Below are 18506 nucleotides of genomic sequence, written 5' to 3' on the forward strand. Positions count from 1 at the left end.
CACGGACTTCTTGGGCAGTCTATATGCCTCTTCTTCTTCTTCTTTTCTCTTTTATATATAAATTAGTTATTTTCAGTTCTTAATATTCACTTCCTTAAGAATTTGAATTCAAAATTTTCTCCTCATCTCTCCACACTGCCACCCCAGGACAGCATGCATCCCATCCACCCCTTCCTCCAGTCTGTCCTCCCTTCTATTACCCACCTTTCTTCCATCTCCCTTCCCCTCTATTTTCCTGTAGGGCAGAATAGATTTCTATACTCCATTGCCTGTATAGCTTAATTTCCAGTTGCATGCTAAATCAATTTTTAACATTCATTCTTAAAGCTTTGAGTTCCATATCCTCTCCCTTTCTCTCTACCCACCTTCACTGAGAAAACAAGCAATTCAATATAGGTTATACATGGGTAACAATGCAAAGCACTTACATGATGATTATGTTGTAAAAGACTAACCACATTTCCCTCTGTCCTATCCTGTCTTTCATTTATTCCATTCACTCTCTTGACCTGTCCTCCCACAATATTGTTTGCTTCTGATTATCCCTTTCTCCAATTTGCTGTCCCTTCTATTATACTCTCTCTCCTGTCCCCTTCCCCCTTGACTTCCTGCAGAGTAAAATAGATTTCCATATCCACTTCAGTGTTTGTTATTCCTTCCTTAAGCCAAATCCCATGAGAGTAAGGCTCAATTATTTCCTTTCATCTCCCCTCATCTTCCCTTCCATTGTAAAAGCTCTTTTTTCCCTCTTTTATGTGAGATGATTTGCTATATTCTACCTCTCCCTTTCTCTTACTCCTAGTATATTCCATTCAACAGTAAACTATTTTTTTTAGGTATTCTCCCTTTATATTCAGCACAACCTGTGCCATCTGTCTATATATATATATATATATATATATATATATATATATATATATATATACATATACACACAAACACATACACATCCATGTACATATACATATCTACACACATATATATACACATACATACATACCCTTATCTACCTACACACACACACACACACACACATATGTATCTATCTATCTATCTATCTATCTATCTATCTATCTATCTATCTATCTATCTATCTATCTATCTATCCTCCCTGTAACTACTCTAATACTGGAAATGGTCTCATGAGTTACAAATAACATCTTTCCATGTAGGATATAGACAGTTCAACTTTAATGAGTTCCTTAAGGCTTCTCTTTCCTCTTTACCTTCTCATGTTTCTCTTGATTCTTGCATTTGAAAGTCAAATTTTCTATTCAGCTCGGATCTTTTCAAAAGAATGCTTAGAAATCCTCTATTTCATTGAAATTCCATTTTCCCCCTTAAGTATTATACTCATTTTTGCTGGGCAGGTGATTCTTGGTTTTAATCCTATCTCCTTTGACCTCTGGAATATCATATTTCAAGCCCTTCAATCACTTAATGTAGAAGCCACTAAATTCTGTGTTATTCTGATTGTATTTCCATCATATTTGAATTGTTTCTTTCTGACTGCTTGTAATAGTTTCTACTTGACCTGGGAACTCTGGAATTTGGCTACAATATTCCCTGCAGCTTTCCTTTGGGGATCTCTTTCAGGAGGTGATTGGTGAATTGTTTCCATTTCTATTTTACCCTCTGGTTGTGGAATATCAGGGCAGTTTTCCTTGATAATTTCTTAGAACATGATGTCTAGAGTCTTTTTTTTTGATCTTGGTTTTCAGGTAGACCAATAATTTTTGAATTATCTCTCCTGGATCTGTTTTCTAGCTCAGTTGTTTTTCCAATGAGATATTTCACATTACCTTCTATTTTTTCATTCTTTTGGTTTTGTTTTGTAATTTCTTGGTTTCTCATAAAGTCATTAGCTTCCATCTGCCCCATTCTAATTTTTAAAGAACTATTTTCTTCAGTGAGCTTTTGAACTTCCTTTTCCATTTGGCTCATTCTTCTTTTTAAAGCATTTTTCTCCTCGTTGGCTTTTTGGACCTCTTTTGCCATTTTGGTTAATCTTTTTTTTTATTTATGTAACATTTAACATTCATTTTCACAAAATTTTGGGTTCCAAATTTTCTCCCCTTTTGTCCCTTCCCCCTCCCGAAAACACCGAGCATTCTAACTGTCCCTATCACCAATCTGCTCTCTCTTCTATCATCCCTCTCTGCCCTTGTCTCCATTTTCTTTTTTGTCCTGTAGGGCCAAATAACTTTCTATACCCCTTTACCTGTATTTCTTATTTCCTAGTGGCAAGAACAGTACTCGAAAGTTGTTCCTAAAACGTTGAGTTCCAACTTCTCTTCCTCCCTCCCTCCCCACCCCTTCCCTTTAGAAGACAAGCAATTCAATATAGGCCAAATCTGTGTAGTTTTGCAAATGACTTCCATAATAGTTGTGTTGTATAAGACTAACTATATTTCCCTCCATCCTATCCTGTCCCCCATTACTTCTATTCTCTCTTTTGATCCTGTTCCTCCCCATGAGTGTTGACCTCAAATTACTCCCTCCTCCCCATGCCCTCCCTTCCATCATCCGCCCCACCCTGCTTATCCCCTTATCCCCCACTTTCCTGTATTGTAAGATAGGTTTTCCTACCAAAATGAGTGTGCATTTTATTCCTTCCTTTAGTGGAATGTGATGAGAGTAAACTTCATGTTTTTCTCTCACCTCCCCTCTTTTTCCCTCTACTAATAAGTCTTTTTCTTGCCTCTTTTATGAGAGATAATTTGCCCCATTCTATTTCTCCCTTTCTCCTCCTAATATATTTCTCTCTCACTGCTTGATTTCATTTTTTTAAGATACGATCCCATCCTCTTCAATTCACTCTGTGTACTCTGTCTCTATGTGTGTGTGCGTGTGCATGTGCATGTGAGTGTGTAATCCCACCTAGTACCCAGATACTGAATAGTTTCAAGAGTTACAAATATTGTCTTTTCATGTAGGAATGTAAACAGTTCAACTTTAGTAAGTCCCTTATGACTTCTCTTTGCTGTTTACCTTTTCATGGTTCTCTTCATTCTTGTGTTTGAAAGTCAGATTTTCTTTACAGCTCTGGTCTTTTCATCAAGAATGCTTGAAAGTCCCCAATTTCATTGAAAGATCATTTTTTCCCCTGAAGTGTTATACTGAGTTTTGCTGGGTAGGTGATTCTTGGTTTTAGTCCTAGTTCCTTTGACTTCTGGAATATCCTATTCCACCCCCTTCGATCCCTTAATGTAGAAGCTGCTAGATCTTGTGTTATCCTGATTGTATTTCCACAATACTTGAATTGTTTCTTTCTAGCTGCTTGCAATATTTTCTCCTTGACCTGGGAACTCTGGAATTTGGCCACAATGTTCCTAGGAGTTTCTCTTTTTGGATCTCTTTCAGGCAGTGATCTGTGGATTCCTTGAATACTTATTTTGCCCTCTGGTTCTAGAATCTCAGGGCAGTTTTCCTTGATAATTTCATGAAAGATGATGTCTAGGCTCTTTTTTTGATCATGGCTTTCAGGTAGTCCCATAATTTTTAAATTGTCTCTCCTGGATCTATTTTCCAGGTCAGTTGTTTTTCCCATGAGCTATTTCACATTATCTTCCATTTTTTCATTCTTTTGGTTTTGTTTTGTGAATTCTTGGTTTCTCATAAAGTCATTAGCCTCCATCTGTTCCATTCTAATTTTGAAAGAACTATTTTCTTCAGTGAGCTTTTGAACCTCCTTTTCCATTTGGCTAATTCTGCTTTTGAAAGCATTCTTCTCCTCATTGGCTTTTTGAACCTCTTTTGCCAATTGAGTTAGCCTATTTTTCAAGGTGTTATGTTCTTCAGCATTTTTTTTCGGTCTCCTTTAGCAGGGTGTTTACTTGTTTTTCATGCTTTGCTTGCATCTCTCTCATTTCTCTTCCCAGTTTTTCCTCCACCTCTCTAACCTGATTTTCAAAATTCTTTCTGAGCTCTTCCATGGCCTGAGCCCATTGAGTGGGCTGGGATACGGAAGGCTTGATTTCTGTGTCTTTCCCTGATGGTAAGCATTGTTCTTCCTCATCAGAAAGGAAGGGAGGAAATACCTGTTCCCCAAGAAAGGAACCTTCTATAGTCTTATTTTTTTTCCCTTTTCTGGGCATTTTCCCAGCCAGTGACTTGACTTCTGAATATTCTCTTCACACCTACTTTGCCTCCAGATCTGCCCAGCCAGAGCTTGGGCTGCTTCCCAGCTTCAGGGCTTCGGCAGGGCAGGGCTGCTATTCAGTGTGAGATTAAGTTCAGGTCCTCAGGTGGGGGCAGGGCTGCCACTGGGGCTCAGTTCCCTCAGGGAGTTTATGCAGAAACCTTCAACAATGGATCCAGGCTCCTGCTTGCTTGGGGAGCCCTGGTCTGCTCCTGCCTCTGCTGCTGCCTCCTGAGGGGGCCTGAGTTATGGGGGTACCCCATTCCTCTCTTGGCAAGCCGAGAAGACCCTCTCACCAAGCTTTGGGGCCCGTGGGTGGAGGGACCCACGCTGCTGCTGGAGATTCCATCCCTGAAGCCTGTTCGGATCTGCTCCTCTCAGTGCCACGCTGCCAAGGCAGGGCTGGGCTCGGCTCCGGGTCCACAGCATGATGGACCTTTTGCGAGAGGTTTTCAGGGCTCTCTGGAACAGAAATCTCATCTGCTCCATTGTTCTGTGGCTTCTGCTGCTCCAGAATTTGTTGGGAGTTCTTTTTTACAGATATTTTATGAGCTGTGGGTTCGGAGCTAGCATATGTGTGTCTTTCTACTTCAACATCTTGGCTCCATCCCCTGGTTAGTCTATTTTTAAAGATATTATTTTCTTCAGCATTTTTTGGGTCTCCTTTAGCAAGCTATTGACTCACTTTTCATGATTTTCTTGTATCACTCTCATTTCTCCTCTCGATTTTTCCTCCACCTCTCTTACCTGATTTTCAAAATTCTTTTTAAACTCTTCCATGGTCTCAGACCATTGCATATTTGTTTTCGAGGTTTTGGATGTTGAAGCCTTGACTTTTATATCTTCCTTTAATGGCATGATTTGTTCTTCCTCATTTGAAAGGATGGAAGAAAATACCTGTTCACCAAGAAAGTAACTTTCTATAGTCTTATTTTTTCCCCTTTTTTGGGCATTTTACCAGCCAGTTACTTGACTTTTGAGTCCTTTGTGGTGGAGGATATACTTTAGGGACCTATAAATTCTCAGTTCCTTCAAGGAACTCCTCAAGGGAGAGGAGTTTAAGTCTGTGCTCTGATCTGTGAGCAGGATTCCCACTCCAGAGCCTCCACCACACCAGTGCTCCTCCTCAACCCAGCACCACCACTCAGGACTGAGACCATTTGCAACTCGATTCTCCTGGGGTCTTTAGGCCAAGGATTCTGAGAATGGATGATGCTGCAGCAGTGCTGCTGCCACCCTGGGGCCAGGGCTTGGACCAGGCTAGGCTCCCTTCTCACCCAGGTGAGAAGGTCTTACTGACCTTTGAAGCTGTCTTTGGCATTTGTGGGTTAAGAAATCTGGGAACCACAGCTGCTACCTGTGATTCCATGCCCTGAAGCCCGCTCCAATTCTGTCTGTGCCATGCTACATAGCCAAGGCTGGGCTGTGCTCTGCTCCTAGCCCAGTGTTATAGACCTTTCCTCTCTGTCTTCCAGGCTATGTTGGGCTGGAAATCTTTCACTCTGTCAGTTTTTGGCATCTGCTCCTCTAGAATTTGTTTAGAGTATTTTTTACAAGCATTTTATGGGCTATGGGGGTAGAGCTAGAGCAGGCCCATTTTTCTACTGTGCCATCTTCTATATGCCTCTTCTTACAATAATTTTTAAATGCATAAAATAAAATTTACAGAAATATAAAGGAATCTTATTTTACTGAAATACAATTATATATATATATATATATATATATATATATATATATACATATTTATATATTTCACAGATCCTAGGTTAAAATTTTCTACTGTCCTTTCTCTACAGCATTTTTTGCTGTTGTTCAGTCCTTTGGTCATATGCAACTCTTTGCAACCCTATGGACCATAGCATACCAGGCTCTTGTATCCTCCACTATGTCTCAAAGTCTATCCAAGTTCATGTTCATTGTTTCCATGACATGATCTATCCGTTTCATCCCCTGCCATCCCACTTTCCTTTTGCCTTCAGTCTTTTCATCATCAGGGTCTTTTCCAATCTATTCTGTCTTCTCATGCATCCAAAATATTTGAACTGCAGTTTCAGTATTTGACCTTCCAGTGACTACCATGAATTAATGTCTTTACATTTTGACTGATTTGACCTTCTTGCTGTCCTAGGGACTCTAAAAGGTATTTTTAGCACCACGATTGAAAAGCATTGATTGATTATATGGCACTCATCTTTCCTTTTAGTCCAACCCTTAAAGCTGTACATTGCTACTGGAAAAATCATAGCATTGATTATATGAAACTTTTTTGTCAAGTTGTTGTCTCTGCTTTTCAGTATGCTGGCCAGATTTGCCATAGCTTTCCTTCCAAGGAGCAAATGTCTTTTAATTTCATGGCTGCAGTTGACATCTGTAGTGATCTTTGAGGCGAAGAATATAAAATTTGGCCATTCCTTATCCCTCAATTTGTCAGAAATTGATGGGACCCATTGCTGAGATCTTAGGGTTTTTTGATGTTAAGATTCAAGCCAGCTTTTACACTGTCCTCTTTCACCCTCATCAAGAGACTTCTTAATTCCTCTTCATTTTCTGCCATCAGAGTAGTGTTATCTACATGTCTGAGATTATTGATCTTTCTCCCAGCACCTTTAATTCAAGCTTTTAATTCCTCCAACTTAGCAGTTCTCATTATGTGCTCTGCATATAAGTTAAGTAAATAAAGTAACAATATACAGTCTTGTCATACTCTCCTGAAGACCTAGAAAGCCATATGAGGCTTTGAGCTTACAGGTTCCCCATTCCTGATCTAGATTATCAATGTAAAGTTATTGTACTGTGCATTGAGACATCACCTAAAATTCTGTCAGGTCATGCACCTAACATTAACCTGACCAATGTCCTGTTATACTCATGCCGTTAACATACTATGACCAAACCACCCTAAGATCATAAAACCATTCAGTCACATCATTTGACTCACTGCCCAAGACACAAACTAGATAGTTGGTGAAGATCCAGGAAAGGATTTCAGTTTCAGTGGTATTACTTCATTTGAATGTTAGTCTGCTACTGTCCCATTATGGAGCTAACTGCCCCCCTGTAATGTTGCTTCACCCAGTACCATGTTCTTGCTAAACTACGTATTGCCATTAGATGAGTCATGCCTATGTTCTTCTTTAGACAATAAAAAAATAAATTGCTAGTGCTCCAAGGTCCTTCTCACTGCCAATTCACCTTATTCAATTTATTACCATCTAATTGCTTCAGTTGTGATAAACACTCATGCAATTGGAGTGGTTAAGGTTAAGAAGCTAGCCTGATGTTGAAAATACTTCTGGTAATAGATTTGAAAGAAATGATCTTGTTAGATTTTATTTTTTTGTATTGATGCAACAATATTTTTATATCATTGGTGTTTTCAAAAATATTCTTATTTTTCAATGATCATGAATTAATTTTTTTCCTTCCCACATTTTCTAATCTCTAGAATCTCTGATCTCTAAAGAAAAAAGACAAAAATAGAAAGCTAAAGGAAGGAAGAAAAAAAGACAGCAGAAAGGAAGGAAAGAAGGAAGTGAGAAAGAAAGAAAAAGGAAGGAAGGAAATAAGAAGGAAGTCCTCGAATTATAAAAAAAATAGTACAGCAAAACAATTTCCCATATTTGTCATGCCCAAACATATATTTCTGCATATTAATTCATCTCTCTGCATGAAGCAGGCAGCATTCTTCCTTTTCAGTTCTCTGGAATAATGGTTGATCATTTAGTTGATCAGAGATATTGTTGTTAAAATTGTCTATTTTTTATAATGTTGGTATCGTATGGGCACTTAGCAAAAAGGTTTGTACTCATAATCTGGATTTAGTAGGGCTGCACTTGGAGCCAGGAGATGTGGGTTCACATCTCAGCTCTCACACTTACTAGCTGTGTAATCAGTTGGCAAATCCCTTAAACTCTACGAGCCACCATTTCTTCATCTATACACTGGCAATGATAAAATTTGCATTACATGTAGTGCAAAAGACCAGAACCTAATGAACTACAAAGTGCTATGCAAATAAGAGTTGATGTTAACTGCTAGTTCAATAAAAAGGAAATTAGTTTTATTGGTTATCAAGTTAACCAAAGAAGGAAACATGATTACCACCCCCCACCCTTTATATTAGTCTCTGTGACATTAGCACCATTAATAAATATCACCAGATAACATTTTAGAAGGTTTATACATTCTTTGATTTTATCACAAAACATGTAAATAATAAGAATACATGAGATAGAAAGGAGTAGTAGAATAAAGGAATGGCCTTAAAGTCAGGATGACAGACTCAGTCCCTGCTTTTGATACATGCCAGCTATATGATTCTGGGCTAGTTACTTAACCTACTATACTATTAGCAACTTTTAAAACCTGTAATTATTGATCAATTGCTGGAAAGTTCCTGGATTTATAAGATAAGAGGTTTAAGCAGAATTATTATTAATGATCATTAAAATAATAAAGTGAATAAACACAAATAAAAACATATTTTCCATACTTTTGTTATAGTTCTTCATGCCTCCCCTTCCCTAGTCCTTAAAGCAGGTCTGGCATGGCATGAATGATCAACAGACACTCGTCTAGTTTGTATGCAATGAGGAGGCAGCGTGAGAGTCATTAGTCTTAACTATCATCTTACCTGACCAGGCAACATTGGCTGATTCACCTCTTTAAAACTTTGCGCGTAAAATGAACATAATTTACCTCTAGGTTGTTAGGAAGAAAAAACTGTGTAAATGTTGATGAGGTAGATTTACATGTGAGGTATGGTTTTTATTTATAACAGTCTATCCTATTTAATTCAAACACTGAATGGTTCTTTTATACTGAGTTCTTATATTCTACTAAGTCATAAAAACAAAATTCTCAGCTGGGAAAACAACTTTTACATGGATCTCTTCTCCTCAGTTCAAAGGAGACTCTTAAGACTCCTTTCTAATTATTTCATTTCCCTCCCCCCATAAGCAACCTGCTCCTAATTACTATCAGCTATTTTCTAATGGAGAGTTTTATCTGTGTTTTGGTTGTTCAGCAGCTGCTTCACAGTAATGATGAGAAAAGGCCTCTTCGATTTTACATTCATTTTCAGTGTAATGTCCTGACCAATATACCCTTTGCCTCATTTTCTGAAGCTCTTGCTAAGTGTTTTGCCTGGCACTCTAACTCTTGAAAAATATATATCAGAATTCCAAATTAAAAGAGACCCTACCAGACAAATGAATTTTACAATATACCTAATAGAACATCATCACATTCTACTTGAATACCTCCAGGAATCAAGAACTCAAGATTTACTGAAAGAATCCATTTCACTTTTGGATACCTTGATGTTGTAATGTCTTGAGGGCCTAAGGCTGACTGCTTCACTGGAGTGGTAGCTATTTATTACATAATACTAGATATATAGGAATAGAGACCAGAGGATATTCAATCTTAAGCTGTTAGATTTAGAGCCAGAAGACCTTAGAGATCATCCAGTTGAACTCTTTTGTTTTACAAATGAGAATTCTATGGCCCCTGAAAAGTCAAATGATTTGCCCAAGATTCCAAAGGTAGTAAGATGTAGAACTGAGATTCTAACTCAGGTAGTGTTATTTGAAATAATGCTCTTTTCTCTATACATCAATTTCACTGTCTTTTCATTTCCCTATCTTCAAGGTAAATGGTATCCAAAAGTATTCTGGAGGTAGGGGAAGTGGTAGTCGTAGTCATGGCAGTGCCAGGACATGTATTCTAAACAATATGTTATATACACACACACACACACACACACATATATATATATATATATATATATATATATATATATGTATATATATATACACACACACATATATATACACACATACACACATATATACACATACATGTATATACCTACATATATGTGTGTGATGGCTCACAGTGTTAAGGTAATAAGGGAGTCAGTAACTCCATTCTTTCTAGTTAGATGAAGAATGACCAGGTCATACCATCTGCCTTGCTCCTACAGTACTGTAGTCCCTTAACTCTATCATCTGATCTACTGATATAATCTAAAGATCTCTGGGTCTTGCCACCCACTAACCACTTCACCTTCAGGTCTGCTGGATCTTTCCATCTACCCTGATCCTGGATTTCCTTTCATATGTCCTCCCTCAATTAGAATGCAAGTTCCTTGAGATCAGGCAATGCTTTGACTTTTCTATTTGTATTTCTCAATGCTTGCCACAGAGTAGAGACTTAAACGCCTTTTCATTCATTCTTAAAATTCCTTGAATTTGGAGGCATCTAAGACTTGCTATCCTCAGGGTTCCTGGTACTTTGCTAGGAAGGAATAGCTCAACCTCAAAAACTTGTTCTTATCATTCCAAGTTCCAGATGAAATGGAAGAAACAACCTAGACCCTCAATATCCACAAATGCATAAACACATATATTACAACTTTGTGGCATTGGTGTGAGGCTGAGTTAAGTAAGGTCCATATTCCTGCTCCCTTCTAATATAATCTTTTCTAGCAATGGCAACTGCTGCTTCCATGGTCAGATATCTCTTGAAACCAGGTGATATAACTCCCACCTCTGTAAATTGCATTTTCACCTTTAGCTCCCATCAGCTTGTACTCTGCACAATTGAATACACATAAATAAATGTGATTAATAGCTGCTGGGTTTGGCCGAAGATACCAATTTAAATTCTCTTAACTTGATTTGCTTAAGAGGACATGCTTTCCATTTTATGCTCCTTGCTATTTTTCACTTAATGCTCTGATAGTGGAGTAGCTGAATATTTTACACATTCCCATGGCTATGGAGTTTGGGTTTAAGGGGCATAGAGATTAGCCTATCTGCAATCCTGATGGAAAAGGAATGTTTCATTTACTAAAGCCAAAAGAGTACTGTTAGCTGTAGAGATAAGAATGGGGACAGTATATAGGGGTCAACCAGAAGAGGAACACGCAATCAAAATAGATCTGTACCTTTTAGTCTTAGAAAGTTGTTAATGTTACACAGCCTACATGATCCTTATACATTATACTTGATCATTGTGTCAGGATTCTTGATACATTAATTTTATAGTGTACATATACACACTAAATTAGATAATACATATATGATATGATACAAATGTATACAGATGTGTGTGTGTGTGTGTGTGTGTGTGTGTGTACATGTTATACACACAGAGAGAACATTTTCAAGATAGCATAGTTGAAGATGCAGGATTCCCTGAGGAAGAGACAGGAGCTGGTATGTGGCAGGTGAACCAAACAATTCTTCATCATACACTATTGCTGTTACTGTATACAACATTCTCTTGGTTCTGCTCATTTCAATTTGTTTCAGTACATGTAAGTCTTTCCAGGTTTTTCTGAAATCATCCTGCTTCTCATTTCTTTTAATTTAATTTTTAATTTAATTTAATTATTATTTTTTAATGTTTTACAATCACTGCCATAAAATTAAGATCTTATTCCCCCCACATCTACCCCCCACTACCCTCCTCCCTCCCCACAACAGTATACAATTCTCTATAGGTTCTACATATACTTTCCTATTGAGTACGTTTTCACTATAGTCATGCTATGTAGTTGAACTAAAATAAATGGAAGAAATCATATAACAAATCAAAACATGATACACAAAAACACACACACACACAAACATGATCTGCTACATTCTGCGAATGACTTCCATATTTCTTTCTCTGAGTGTGGAAGGCATTTTGCCTTAGAAAACCACCATTGGGATTTTTTTTTTTAATAAGTTCTTGCGTTATTACGAAGTTCCAAGTCTACCAGAAAAAACTCTCACACACTGTGGTCGTTGCTGTGCACAAAGTTCTCCTGCTTCTGCTCCTTTCACTCAGCATCAGATCATATAAGTCCTTCCAGGCCTCTCTGAAGTCTTCTTGTTCATCATTTCTTATGGCACAATAGTACTCCATTACATTCATATATCATAATTTATTCAGTCATTCCCCAATTGATGGGCATCCTCTTGACTTCCAGTTTTTGGCAACTACAAAGAGTGCTGCTATAAATATTTTTGTACATGTAGGATGCTTTCCCATTTTTATGATCTCTTGGGGATACAGTGCTAGAAGCTATATTGCTGGGTCAAAGAGTATGCACATTTTTGTAGCCCTTTGGGCATAGTTCCAAATTGCTCTCCAGAATGGTTGGATGAGCTCACAGCTCCACCAACAATGAATTAGTGTTCCAACTCTCCCACATGCTCTCCAGCATTTATCATTTTCTTGTTCTGTCATGTTTGCCAATCTTATAGGTATGATGTGGTACCTCAGAGTTGTTTTGATTTGCATCTCTCTAATCAATAGTGATTTAGAGCATTATTTCATATGATTATAGATATCTTTAATTTCTTCCTCTGAAAATTGCCTGTTCATATCCTTTGACCATTTATCAATTGAGGAATGACTTGTATGGTTATACAGTTGAGTCAGTTCTCTATATATTCTAGAAATGAGGCCTTTATCCCTGAGCTTAGCCGCAAAAATTCTTTCCCAATTTACTACATCCCTCTGAATTTTGGTTGCATTGGGTTTGGTTGTGCAAAAACTTCTCAGTTTAATGTAATCAAAATTATCCATCTTGCATTTCATAATGCTTTCTATCTCTTCTTTAGTAAAAAATTCTTCCCTTCTCCATAAATCTGATAAATACACTATTCCTTGCTTCTCCAGTTTATTCATGGTATCAATCTTTATACCTAAATCATGTACCCATTTGGACTTTATTCTTGTGTATGGTGTCAGGCATGGGTCTATGCCTAATGCCTAATTTCCGCCACACTGTTATCCAGTTTTTCCAGCAATTTTTTTCGAACAGTGAGTTCTTATCCCAGAAGCTGGGGTCCTTGGGTTTATCAAAGAGGAGGTTGCTATATTCCTTGCCTACTGTGTCTTGAGTGCCAAGTCTATTCCACTTGTCTACCTCTCTGTTTCTTAGCCAATACCAAGTGGTTTTGATAATTGCTGCTTTGTAGTACAGTTTGAGGTCTGGTAGCGCTAGGCCACCTTCCCAAGCATTTCTTTTCATTAGTCCCTTTGATATTCTGGACCTTTTGTTCTTTCAAATGAATTTTGATATTATTTTATCAAGCTCTAGAAAATAATTATCTGATAGTTTAATTGGTATGGCATTAAATAAGTAAATTAATTTAGGTAGAATTGTCATTTTTATTATGTTAGCACGGCCTAATGTTTTTCCACTTACTTAAATCTGACTTTATTTGTGCAAAAAAGTATCTTGTAATTGTGTTCATATAATTCCTGGGTTTGTTTTGGCAGGTAAACTCCTAAGTATTTTATAGTGTCTACCCTAGCTTTAAATGGGATTTCTCTTTCTATCTCTTGCTGTTGGCCTTTGTTGCTAATATATAGGAATGTGGAAGATTTGTGTGGGTTTATTTTGTAAGGATCTAGGATTTTCTTTTAACTCTCCCGTCTCCCTTCCCCTCCTCAATAGTATTCACTTTTCTCCCCCTCCTCCTGCAGCCTTCCCCTCCTTCTTTTAGCCCCCCTCCCTTTTAGTCCCCTTTACTCTTATTGCTTCTTTCCTCCCTTTTAGCCACCCTCCCCTTTCTTCCCCCTTCCCCTCCTACTACCTATAGAGCTAGTTAGGATTATCTACTTAAGATTATTGTTCCCTCCTTTGAACAAATCAGATGAGAGTACCTCTCAAACAATGCTCATCTCCCTCCCCTCCTTCCCTCTACTATAGTTTTGTACTTCTTCCTGTGATATAATTTGCCATTTTCTGCTTCCCCCTTTCCACACCTCTTATTACATTCCCTTCTCATACTTAAATCATATTTTTGACATGACATCATTTACTTTATGCCCGTTCCCTCTACATATATCCCTTTTATCATAATAGCTGCACAGTTCTCAAGATTAACAGGTATCATCTTCCCTTATAGGGAGGTAAGCAGATTGCCCTAATTGAGTTGCAAGTTTTTGTTTTTGTTTTTTCCCCTCTGTTTACCTTTTTATGATTCTCTGGAGACCTGCATTTGAAGATCAAATTGTCTATTGAGTTCTGGTGTTTTGGTCAGGAAGCTCTGGAAATCCCTTATTTCGTTGAATGACTTTCTCCTTGCCTGAAATGTTATGCTGAACTTTCCTGGGTAGTTGATCCTTGGTTGGAGTCCCAACTCCTTTGCCTTACGGAATATTGGGTTCCAATTCTTTCGATCTTTTAATGTAGAAGCTGCAAGGTCCTGTGTGATCCTGACTGTGTGACCTTGATATTTAAATTGTTTCTTTCTGGCTGCTTGTAGTATTTTCTCCTTCACTTGATAGCTCTGGAATTTGGCAACTATATTTCTTGGGGTTTTGAGTTTGGGATCCCTTTCCGGTGGGGAACGGTGGATTCTTTCAATGACTATTTTGCCCTCTGAGTCTAGTACTTCTGGGCAGTTTTCCTTGATGATTTCCTGGAAGATATTGTCCAGACTCTTTTCTTCATCATGGGTTTCTGGCAGGCCAATAATTCTTAGATTTTCTCTCCTGGATCTATTTTCCAGGTCAGTTGTTTTTCCAATTAAATATTTTAGATTTTCTTCTATCTTTTCATTCTTTAGATTTTGTTTGACTGATTCTTGTTGCCTCATTGAGTCATTAGTTTCTACTTGCCCAATTCTAATCTTGATCGTATTGTTTTCTTCAGTTAGCTTTCGCATCTCCTTTTCCATCTGGCCAATTTTTCCCTTTAAGGAGCTATTTTCTCCATTTAATTTTTGTACTTCTTTTTCCATTCGACCAATTTTCCCAGTTAGGTTTTGGGTTTCCTTTTCCATCTGATCAATTTTCCCTATTAGGTTTTGAGTTTCCTTTTCCGTTTGATTAACTCTTCCTTTTAGGGAATTATTCTCTCCAGTTAATTTTTGAACTTCCTTTTCCATTTCTTCAATTTTCTTTTTCAGATTGATGTTCTCATCAGTGAATTCTTTTTTTATAGTTTCAAAATCATTGGCCAGTTTTTCTTTTATATCCTTCTTCAGACGTTCCAGGTAATCTAGTTGTGCTTGCGAGAAATTCATAGTCCCATCTGAGGTTTCAGATGGAAGTACGGTCTCAGCCCTAACCTCTTTGGTGTTTGTGTTTTGGTCCTTATCCCCATAGAAAGATTCTATGGTTTTTTTCACTTTTCGTCTGCTTTTTCCGATTCATGATGTTGGCTGAGTGTTGTAGCTTTTGGTTCTTTCAGTCAGAAGGTACAGATCTTTAAGTTGAGCTGATGTGTGTCTGGGCTAAAAGCAGGCTTTTGTTTTTTGTTTCCCCGATCAACCCTGGGGTTATCTTGTTAGGTGTGTGGGAGGTGTGGTCTGGTCTCAGGCTATCTCCTCTGCTGACTTGAGGCAAAGGCAAGGTCCGGGGATGGTGATCCCAGCTTCCCTATTGTCTTCCCTTTCCCCTGGAGGGCTGGGGCACGCCTAGAGGCTAATGCGTGTTCCTGCCCCTCCTGGGGCTCGTCTCCCGGGCTGAGGCTTGCTTGGGTCTCAGTGCGAATTTTCTCTGCCCTCGGTCGTCTGTCCCTCCAGATAGCCTCCACCACGGTGGGAAGAATCCCCCTTTGCCACTTTTCCAGCCTGTGGTGTTATGAGACCACCCGCCCCCTTCTGCTGTTCCCACTGATCCAGGATTAATCTGGGGAAGAATTTTATGGTTCCCTCACGGTCATCGGGGGGGAGGGGAGAGCACTTACTGATCACTCCGGCATCCCAGCTCCTGGATGTTCAAGTAGTGACCCACTGAAGTCCCGTCTTTAGGCTGAAGATTTCAAAGGCTGTTGCGCTGATATCGTTGGCTCGGCCTGGCTTATCTCCTGCTCCGCTGGTCTCGCCCGCCACTCTCGGGCCCCTCGGGTCGCCTCCGCCCTGCCGCGCCGACCGCGCTGCGCTGTGCGCCGGGGTCTTACCCCCGCGGAACAGATCCCTCCCGTGGACCTTCCAGTCCAGCCTGGGCTCCGAATCTGTCAAAGTCCATCTCCCACTGGATTCTACACCTCCAAAGTCTGGTCAGACTCTCCCCCCAGAGATATCCAAAGGAGTTTTTCCAGGAGCTTAGGTGAGTCGTTGCTTTCACTCCGCCATCTTGGCTCCGCCTCCAGGATCTAGGATTTTCTAAAGGACTCCCATAGTCCTAGTAGAATCTGTGGAATAACTGACTCAGTGTCTGCATCTGGAGTTGAAGACAAGCTAGTACACTGAGCGGTCAGCTTTAAGACTCAACAGGCGGGGCAGCTAGGTGGTGCCATAGTGGATAGAAAGCTGGGCCTGTCGCAGGTCTTCCGGCTGGCCAAACCGGATAAATGTATGAGAGAAGAGACTTTCCAGAGTCGAACAAGGGTTAGGCTTTATTCAGGGTCTTGGTTACATGTGCAGGGTGAATTCTTCCTCAGGAGAGAGCTTCTCATTTCTCATAGCACAATAATATTCCATTATAATCATACTACAGCTTATTCAACCATTCCCCAATTGATAGGCATGCCCTTAATTTCCAATTCTTAGCCACCACAAAAAGAGCTGCTATAAATATTTTTATACAAGTAGGTCCTTTTCCTCTTTTAAAAAAAAATCACTTTGGAATATAGAGTCCCTTTAGACTGCTCAACCATATTTACCTTTTATGTTTCTCTTGATTCCTGTGTTTATGTTTCAAAGTTTCTTCTTAGTTCTAGCTTTTTTTTTTCAATCACGATGCTTTGAAGTTTATTATTTCATTAAAATAGCACTTTCCCTATGCAAACATACTAAATTTTGCGTGGGTTAAGTTACCCTTGGTTATAAGCCTTTATCTTTACTCCTTTGGAATATCATCCCAACAGCTCCTCTCTGTTACAGTGGCAGCTGCCAGAATTTGTCTTTGTAGTTCCACAGTACTTGAAGTCTTTCTTTCTCCCTGCTTATATTATTTTTCCCTTTGACCAGGTACCTTTAGATTTTGCCTGTTATGTTCTTGTGTTTTTCATTTTGGGATTCCTTTCAGAAAGTGACTGGCAGATTTTATTTTTACTTTGCCCTCTGATTCTAATAGATCTGGGAAGTTTTGGTCTGTGATTTCTTGAAATATACCCAGGCTTTTTTTTGGGACATGACTTTAAATAGTCCAATTATTCTTAAATTATCTCTACTTGATTCATTTTTAGGTGATTTTTCTAAATGTGATGTTTTACATCTTGTTTTTTTTTTTTTTTATTCATTGGCTCTTAGAATAATGCCTGGCCCATAGTAGGTACTTAATAAGCGCTTTTTGACCTGAATTTTACATTAAGGAATCTTTAACTTCTGTTTGGTACATTCTAATTATCAGGTATTCTGTTACTTGGGTAAAGTTTTTTCCTCTTGTAATATAGCCTTAATTCTCCTTCCAATTTTTTCCTCCAGAGCTCTCCTTTTTTTCAATTCTTTCCTCTGGGGATATTTTTTCATTTTTAATATCACTTTAATTTTCATTTATTTATCTACTTATTTGTTTATCCATTCATCTATTTTTTCATTCATCCTTATCTATCATCTATTTATCTATCATCTGTAATTTCTTGTTCATTTTTTCCCAAGAATCCTAGTTGACTTTGTGCCTAAACTATGCTTTTCTTTGAGGCTTTGCTTGTAAAGATTTTGGCCTTATTTTCTTTTGAATTTGAGTTTGGATATCCCTGGCTCCATAATAGCTCTTTATCATCAATGTTTTGTTGTTGTTTACTCATTTTCTGACTCATTCTTACTTCTTGAATTGGGATTTTATGTTGAGGAAGAAGCTCCATACTTCTGGAAAGAATTTTGGTACCTTATCATTTCCTGATGAGGATAATCAATGATCCTGCCATTGCATTTTTTGAGGTACTGCACACTACGTTCTTCAAGGTTCTCAGGGGCAGTTTTAATAGACTCAAATGAGTATGATCTAGGACATGTTCCAATTGTTGCTTTCCTGGTCTGACCTGGGCAGGCTCTAGTCCCGCTTTAGGGCCTGAGCAGTGCAGACATGGGTATGTCCTTGATAGAAACTCCAGTAAAGACTTGATGACCTTAGACCATATAAGCTCTCTGGAAGGCTTCAGAGAGACAGAGATGTGGATCTATCTCTCATCTTACCTTTGGGCTAGTCATTCACTCTTAAGTCACACTCTAGGATTAGATCCATCCATGGTCACTTTCCTGTGGGGTGAATTTATGATTTGGGGCAAGAAAATGACCCCCTGTGGTCTGTTCTTAAATTTTCCTATTACTATTCAATCTGGTGATCTTCTCTGTTTTTAATAGAATAGGAGACACACACACACCTATGAAAGAGAGAGAGAGAGAGAGAGAGAGAGAGAGAGAGAGAGAGAGAGAGAGAGAGAGAGAGAGAGAGAAAGAGA

This window comes from Notamacropus eugenii, chromosome 1, assembly GCF_028372415.1.
Source record: "Notamacropus eugenii isolate mMacEug1 chromosome 1, mMacEug1.pri_v2, whole genome shotgun sequence".
In the NCBI taxonomy this organism is placed as follows: Eukaryota; Metazoa; Chordata; class Mammalia; order Diprotodontia; family Macropodidae; genus Notamacropus; species Notamacropus eugenii.